Source organism: Anser anser (genome assembly GCF_964211835.1).
Source record: "Anser anser genome assembly, chromosome: 29".
Taxonomy (NCBI): Eukaryota; Metazoa; Chordata; class Aves; order Anseriformes; family Anatidae; genus Anser; species Anser anser.
Window position 1 is genome coordinate 782,227 of NC_139750.1, and position 7,152 is coordinate 789,378.

Genomic DNA, 7,152 nt, shown 5'->3' on the forward strand with positions numbered 1-7,152 from the left:
AGGTAGGGTCTGCAGGACATGGATAGGGAGGAAACGTGGACACAGAACCACCTCCCAGCAGGGACATGGGCAGGTGGTGAGAGGGAGCTACTGCCAGAAATGCTGTGCAAGGGAGGGCTCAGGCACCTCCCTGCCATCCCCTGCAGGGCAGGCGCCTTCCCTGGGACACCCCTTGATCTCCTCTCCCACCAGCAGAGCCTCTGCCCTCAAGCCCCTGGTGTCCCCAGCAGGAGCTGCCTCCTCTGCAGGCAGAGCTGCAGCAGAGGAGGGTCTGCTGAGTGTCTGTCCCACCTTGGCCTTGCCTTCTGTGGCAGCAGCACGCTGGCCTTCCTCCTGGCTTCTCCACCTGGCCGTGCTGCTGCTGTTCTTGTTTCCAGGCTGGCAGGGGATGGGGCTTTCAGATGCACATGGAGTGAGCCCTCGGTGTGCTTGGCTGGTAGGGGGGTATAGGGACAGGGTGCGGGGTCTGGAGATGTGCCCTTTGAACCTGGATTCCTTTACTCCCAGCATTGTCATGGTTTTGTAGGCACTGGAACAGGCACCACAGGGAAGTGGTCACAGCACTGAGGTTGCCAGAATTCAACAAACATTTGGACAACTGTCCTGGTTCCAGTTAGGACAGAGTTAATTTTCCCTCATAGTAGCTGGTAGGGTGCTATGTTTTGGATTAGGATGAGAAGAGCGCTGATAACATGCTGATGTTTTAATTGTTGCAGAGCAGTGTTTACACCAGGCCAAGGACTTTTCGGCTTCTCGCTCTGTCCTGCCAGCGAGCAGGCTGGGGGTGCAGCAGGAGCTGGGAGGGGACAGACCCAGGACAGCTGACCCAAACTGGCCAAAGGGGTATTCCATACCATCTGATGTCATGCTAAACAATATATAGGGGTGGCTGGCCGGGGTGGGGGGCCGGCTGCTCGGGGATAGGCTGGGCATCGGTCAGCGGGTGATGAGCAATTGCGTTGTGCATCACTTGTTTTCTTACACATTATTATTATTAATACTATTATCATTATCACTATTATTATTATTATTGTTATTATTATATTCCTGTCTTAATAAACTGTCTTTATCTCAACTCACCGGCTTCACTTTCCCGTTTCTCTCCCCCATCCCAGAGAGGGAGGGGGGAGGGTGAGCGAACGGCTGTGTGGTGTTTAGCTGCCAGCTGGATTAAACCACAACAACAACCCCCTCAGGCATATGGACCAGTTTTTGGGTGTTCATGTACCGATTCAGGGCTGGGATTTGGTTATCCTTGTGGGTCCTTTCCATGTCAGGATATTCGATGAATCTGTGCCTCTATGAACCTCTGAGTGCAATTGTCCTGCACCACAAAGTGTTGCCAGCACAGGTCAAATGAGACCAGCTTTGCCTGTCCTCTCTGAAGGACACTGCACTGAAGGCTCCATACCCTTGTGTCTGAGGATCCACAAGGATTCACTTGAAATGCCCAGGATTTATGCCTTAGAAAAAGTCCTCAGGATGGAGTGGGCAGCTAGAAAGAAAACAAAAATATAAATCCTCACAGCCCTGCTGTGCAGTTGGGTGAATTATGAGTAACAATATGGAAAAGTTCTTTATTATCAGGTGATTGAATCGGAGATTACCCCATGTTCCACTTTACCTCTGGCTGTGGGGCAAGACTGATTCCTGCATTGCCCACAGCAGAATCCCTGCTCACAGGGACACCCTCAGGCAGCATCAAGCAGAGCACATGAAAGTGATCTGCTAAGTATCTGCCTGAAAGGGGAAAATTGTTTTCAGGAGGGTTATATGAGAAATGGAACAAGTTTTTCTCAGGTATGTCTTCTTCTTTATTAAAGCTTTTGGTTTTTTTTTTTTCCAGGTATGTTGACTTGATTTATGTTTTTTCCTCGTTGGGAAGGACCCCATGCCCAACATCAGCTCAGTGAGTGAGTTCCTCCTCCTGCCATTTGCAGACACACGCGAGCTGCAGCTCCTGCATTTCGGGCTCTTCCTGGGCATCTACCTGGCTGCCCTCCTGGGCAACGGCCTCATCCTCACAGCCGTAGCCTGCGACCACCGCCTCCACACCCCCATGCACTTCTTCCTCCTCAACCTCGCCCTCCTCGACCTGGGCACTATTACCACCACTGTCCCCAAAGCCATGGCCAATTCCCTCTGGGACAACAGGGCAATCTCCTCTCGAGGATGTGCTGCCCAGGTCTTCTTTTTATTCTTCTTGCTTGGAGCAGAGTATTTCCTCCTCACTGTCATGGCCTATGACTGCTACATTGCCATCTGCAAGCCCCTGCACTACGGGAGCCTCCTGGGCAGCAGAGCTTGTGCCCAGATGGCAGCAGCTGCCTGGGGCAGTGGCTTTCTTGATGCTGTCCTGCACACAGCCAATACATTTTCCCTGCCCCTCTGCCAAGGCAATGCAGTGGACCAGTTCTTCTGTGAAATTCCCCCAGATCCTCAAGCTCACTTGTTCACATGCCTACCTCAGGGAAGTTGGACTACTCGTCTTTAGTCTTTCTTTAACATTTGGTTGTTTTGTTTTCATTGTGGTGTCCTATGTGCAAGTCTTCAAGGCCATGCTGAGGATGACCTCTGAGCAGGGCCGGCACAAAGCCTTTTCCATGTGCCTCCCTCACCTGGCAGTGGTCTCCCTGTTTGTGAGCACTGGCTTGTTTGCCTACCTGAAGCCACCGTCTATCTCCTCCCCATCCATGGACCTGCTGGTGTCATTTCTGTACTCGGTGGTGCCTCCAGCAGTGAACCCCCTCATCTATAGCATGAGGAACCAGGAACTGAAGAATGCAGTAAGGAAACTATTTGCATACATGCTTCTTCAGCATTGGTAATATGCCCATCATGTTAACAGTAGTAACAGGGTTTCTCACAAAATTTTAGGAAAATATTTTGAAATCGTCTTTATTATTACTTTTTCCAACATGTGATAGTATTATTTTTATTTAAAGAAGTTTCTTCTTATCCTCCTACCTGTTGATTTTTGTTTTGACCCAATCATCTACGGTACTTTAAGAACCAATCTTCCTGTGCAGAGAAAGTCAATAAAGAAGCCATGAGATATTCACTGGTCTCAGGGCCTGTCTCTTCCCATCTCCTCTGCAGCAGGGGGAGCAACTCCAGCATGGAGGAGGGGCTAAGGGCCAAGACCCCAGGGGCTGCCCCTCACTACTCGGTGGGGCAGAACGCAGCCTCATGTACCTCTATTTCCTGAGCAGTAGCTGGCCCCAGCCTGGGGGCTGCTGGGGAGGCCCAGAGCCACCTTTGTCCCAGCAGCTGCGGTGCCTTGCGAGGGGCTGGGGCTGTGGTGGCCGTGCCCAGAGCCCTGCAGCAGCCTGCGGTGGGCACTGCTCTGGGGCCAGCCCAGCCTGGGCTGCTGGGCTGCTGGGCTGGGCTGGGCTGGGCTGCTGGGCTGGGCTGGGGAGAGGGCAGGGAGGTGGCGAGAGGTGGGCAGGGGCTGGGCTGCGCTGAGCAGTGCCTGGCAGAGGGCAACAGCAGCGTCAGGGAGTGGTGGGAGCATGCAGGGGAGGGCTCCCAGCAGGGCTTGGTGCTGCAGAGCCAGGGCTGGGGAAGGGAGCGCAGAGCTGCAGGGGCAGGGGAGAGGAGGCCACTCTGGACCCTTGATGGCCTGGGCAGAGCAGGAAGGGGGCCCAGGGTATTTGTCCCCTCACCGCAGCCTGCCAGGACCTGCAAGGCGATCACGGAGAGTCCAGGCCCAATGCTCTGCACTGTGGCCACAAGTCTTGCCTGCCCTCCTCCTGCCACACTCCATGCAGTGGCTGCAGACGAGGGGACCCCCAGCCAGCCCCTGCATGGGGCTCTGCCACCCGCCTCGCCCTGGTACTCTCCAGCACCCTCCTTGCTGCTCTCTGATGCATGCCAGGACCTCCCAGTGCATGCCAGCCAGCACATCTGCTGAGGGCCCTTGCAGCCCCCTGCCCTGCGCCTGCCTCTCCCCTTGCCCTCAGCCCCGGCCTTGTCTCTGCTGGCAGGAGCGCTCTTGGCATGAGCTCCCAGGCCTTCCCTCACGTCCACACAGCTGCTGCCCACTCAGGCTGCTGGCACAAATGTGTGCTCACAAGCAGCACCACCCCTTGGGCTGCTTCTCCTGCCCTCCCCCACACTTGACTCCTTGTCTCTGATGAGCCTCACCTTCCACACCCACATGTGTCCCTTGGCTGTCAGCTCCCTCTCCCCTGCCCCACAGAACAACAAAGATGGGGTGGGACGTATTACCGCTAAGTGTGGAAGTGTTTTTGTAATCCGCGTTGGTGATGGCACAAAAAGACAGTTCCTTCACCAGTGACCTACATCCTTCTTCAGGTGAATTTTCAGGATCTATATTCATCACAGGAGAAGAAATACTGATGGTCACCTGTACTTGCATTGTCATCGCTTTGTCCATCATGGTGTACTCCCTCATCTTCCAGGTACTTCCACCCATCTTGAATAAACAATCCCTGTTGAATGTCCCCTTTCCATCTGCCTGTCTGGATCTATGCACTTCCCATGGTTCTCCTGGTTTGCCCTCACCTTACCCTTTGATGTTTCAGACTGCTCTCACTGACCCAGTTGCTGCTTTGAGCTTGAGTTCAAGCTTGCCCATCTATTAGCAGTCGGCTTAATTGTTTCTGTAGCAAGTTCCTCGTCATTTGTCATTGAATTAGGATCATACGGAATAATACATATCTTAATATTTATAATTTCCTATCAATCAGTATAAAATACTTAATTTAGAGTCATCCTTTTGGGAAGGTAAACCTCACTGGAGACATTCAAGATGAGGAGCTTGCTTTGCTGTTTGGAAAATTGCTGCATGTTTTCCTGCTGTTTGTTTAAAAATAAGGAAAAACCCCTTTGTGCCTGTGTGCAGCCAGGTCTCTAAGGAAAGCAGGTGGGAGCTGGTGCAAAGGGGCTGTAACATCCAGCTGCAGACTTCAGTGCAGAAGTCTGGTGTAAGGAAAAGTGATGCAAGCACCAGGTGGCCAATGAGAGAAATGTCAGGGTTGGGGTGGTGAGGAGCAAGGTTGTCCATGCACTGTCAGACCTCAAGAGTCTGCTTTTCCTCCCTATGGACATCTCCATAGGAGAAGCCCTGGATTAATATCAATTGAAGAAAGATGCTCAAAACTGAAATGCAACAAAATCCACGCTTTAAAATGAGAAAAGATTTTTATTAGGTGCTTTATGAAATCTTCCTCCTTAACTACACCATGAAAGCTCTCCAATTAGCTGTCCAAGTCTTGAACACTTGAATAAAACTATGGAAGACATATGGTTCCTTAGGTGTTTCTGCATTTTAATGAATTCCATGGTGGATTTTGATGCTCTGTCTCTGAACCTCAGATACTGAGAGGAGAATGATGCCATTGCTTGAGAAAGTAAAGTCAGAAGGAAAAGTTGAAGTGACTTGGAGTATTAATGGGCCCCACTGAGGGCCATTACCAAGAGATTCTCCTCAGGGACTTGTTAGGGCAGATAGTTGGAGGCCATGATCACAGATAGGCAAAGCACTGTGCTGAGAAAACTCTGGGTTTGTGGTGGTGAAGTAAAAGGGCCAGGTCCTGACTCCAGCCACTGGGAGGGAAGATCCTGCACCTCCACGTCTGGCTCAGGGCTCTTACTGGGGGTCTGTGGGATGTGGTGGGCAATGTGATGCCACAAGAAGAACAATGACATGACACCTCCCTGCCTCTGCACAGGGTCTCAAGAAAGCAATGAGCCCCCTTGCAATGACTATATCTCATCTCCTCAGAAGCTCTATCCAAGGGGACAAAAATGTCAGGGCTGTTGGGGCCTTCTCTTCTTGCCAGCACCCACCTCTTTGTCCTCTCCAGGCTTCCCTATGCTGCCCCACACTTTGCCCTATTTCCTTGAAGGCTGCAGACACCCATCTCTGTTCACCACCTTGCTCTCATCCCGGCATTTCCGTGGTTTCACCGATGTCTCGTCAACCCTCACCAGCTGTTCCTTGAAACACGAAGCCATATTCTGATCACAGACACTCTTTGGGTGACCTCTAACACCACAGCACAACACTTTGAGGGACATTTCTTCTTCATGACCAGTGCCAGCCTTCCATGGTGCACTTTGTGGCAATTTTTTTCTCTCCTGCTCTTTCCTACTACCACAGAAAGCTCCATCAGGGTGGAAACCAGTCCTAAAATAGGCATCCCAACCCATTGGCCTTCTTGCGGCCTGTCAGCCAACCAGACAGAAGTCACCTCACCATCATCTTCCAAGCCATGGTCCTGCTGCTGGCCTTGCAGCTTCTTGTGTAGACACAACCAAGCCTTGCACCGGCTGCTGTCCACTCATGTGCTCAAGCAGAAGGGACAGGACAACCCATATTCGATCCTTCTTTCTGTCTGGGTCCTCCTGGGCATGTAGGCAGAGGGGATCCCACAGTCAGCATGCCAGCCAGGTGCCTTCTGCTGGCCTTGCAGGACCACTGGCAGATGTCAGCTGAAAAGTACAGATCCTAGGTAGAAGTGTGACCTGTCAGCTACTTCAGACAGAAGTGACCTCACAATCCCTTTCCGTGACATGTTCCTGCTGCTGCCCTATCAACTGCAGAGACAGAGGTGACCTCACAGTCCCTTCCACAGTCACATTCGTCCTGCTGGGGCAGGAGATCCTGAGGCAGAGCTGAGCTCATCAGAGCATTCCCACCCATCTCCTCCTTGTGACCTACAAGCTGCTCAGATCCATGGCCCTTCGCATTCACCTTTGAATGCACCGCAATCTCACGATTCCTACCCTGCCCCAATGGAACAAGAACCTAAAGTTAAGGGTTAGGAAAAGGGTTAAAGGTGAGAATGTTAATGCACAGGAAGACAGGCTTTGGATTTTAGTGGTTTTTAGTTATGTTGTTTAGTTGTGTTTTAGTTATTTTTTTTTAGTTGTTCATGTATGGCGTTAGGGACTACGGCGAACCTTTCTGGGTGAGACATTAAGCAGATGTTTAGCGGGAGGGTTTGGTGTTCTGCTTGGGGTGTCAGGTCTGTGGTTAGGGTATGGGCAAGCTCTTTGGTTGAGGGTTTTGTTTAGGTCTGCAAGAAGACTATGGTTAAGTAGAGCATTTTAATGTTAGTGTTAAGGGCAGGGATCTGGGTGAGCAAGAGAGTAAAGGTAACGGAGAGGGGTTATGGACTGATT

General features: G+C 51.6%; 1 pseudogene across 1 annotated transcript; it reads left to right on the plus strand.

Moving 5' to 3' along the window:
- The first annotated feature begins 1,891 nt into the window (after positions 1-1,891).
- On the plus strand, positions 1,892-4,516 carry LOC310887871 (olfactory receptor 14C36-like; annotated as a pseudogene). Its single transcript has one exon. The product of its transcript is annotated as an olfactory receptor 14C36-like (transcript).
- Positions 4,517-7,152: the final 2,636 nt, after the last annotated feature.